Source organism: Populus euphratica, unplaced genomic scaffold (genome assembly GCF_000495115.2).
Source record: "Populus euphratica unplaced genomic scaffold, PopEup_1.0 scaffold374.1, whole genome shotgun sequence".
In the NCBI taxonomy this organism is placed as follows: Eukaryota; Viridiplantae; Streptophyta; class Magnoliopsida; order Malpighiales; family Salicaceae; genus Populus; species Populus euphratica.
This window is the reverse complement of record NW_011500077.1, coordinates 416,712-417,784: the sequence shown is the minus strand read 5'-3', so window position 1 is coordinate 417,784 and position 1,073 is coordinate 416,712. Positions and strand designations below refer to the sequence as shown.

The 1,073-nt window shown below is 36.9% G+C and overlaps 1 long non-coding RNA gene across 1 annotated transcript; it reads right to left on the bottom strand.

Annotated features, from left to right (window-relative positions):
• Positions 1-382: 382 nt before the first annotated feature.
• LOC105108697 (uncharacterized) lies at positions 383-1,067 on the bottom strand. The gene is made up of 2 exons (XR_839107.1): positions 940-1,067; positions 383-855 (listed from the first exon to the last, which is right to left on the bottom strand). It is a non-coding gene; the product is annotated as an uncharacterized LOC105108697 (long non-coding RNA).
• Between the last annotated feature and the right edge of the window lie 6 nt (positions 1,068-1,073).

Here is a 1,073-nt window from a genome sequence, read left to right as displayed (position 1 = left end):
CTTTGAAAGTTTAGGGACTGAAACATGAAAAAAAAAAAAAAAAACGAGTTCTCATAACCAAATCATTAGTATGCAAACTATAGGGATCAAAATGTAAAGAATTGATAAAAACAGGCAGAAAAATATGAAGAAAGTATTGTTAGATTATCCTTCTTTATTATATATAAAAATTGCATGTGCAAATGCAAGCGATACACTGGGGCAAGTAGTCGATTTTGGTTTTGTCATTCCATAAATTCATAATGATATTTTTATTTTTTTACTTTAAATCAAACAAGCAAAAAAAAAAAATGCTTCACGCTGCTTTTAAAAAAAAATTAAGAAATGGAACCTAAAGTCCCTTGCCAAACACTTGACTTTTAAGTGGTGTTTGCTTCAAAGCAAAGCAGCTAACACAGGCGGGGGGGGAAAAAAAAAGCGTAATCACAGAAAGCACCCAGATACAAGCTTCAAAAACTCCTAGCTGAATGATTACCAAACAGCGGAGAAAGCTTTAGCGAGGATGAGAGAGGATGGAAAAATAAACCATTTTTTCCTGACAAAAGTTCATATAGAGTACCTTATGTTTTTCAAAAGAGGTGGAAAGGACGAGAAACCCATCCAAGTCCTCCTCAACAAAAATGCTTCCATTATTGGGGTTTGACAGAAGGAAAACAAAAACAAAATTGTATTACAAGCCTTCCCAGGGCAGCGTTATTTCTGAGCAAGCAAGGATCCAATGTCAGGTTAGGTATCGGCATTTCTGTTTAGCTGTAGTTCCACCCTTTTACTTGAATCTCCACATGTGAGTGCCCTGGTGGTCAGAGAGGGGGAAAGTCTGCATCATTCTTCACTTGAAAATGTTGTCTGTGAACCCTGTAGTGCACCAAGCAGTAAAAATGAAATGCAGAGAATTTTTATATCATCATCAAAACCTTAATGTGATCGAGAATACCATACATTTTCTCAGGACTCTCCAAGAACCCTTGTTGCTTCTGCATTTTTTTTCTCTGGACAGCTGGCATTCTATCCATAGATGTTAAAACTCCTGAATCTGCTTGCTTCTTCGCCACTGATGAAGGCATTCCTGGCAG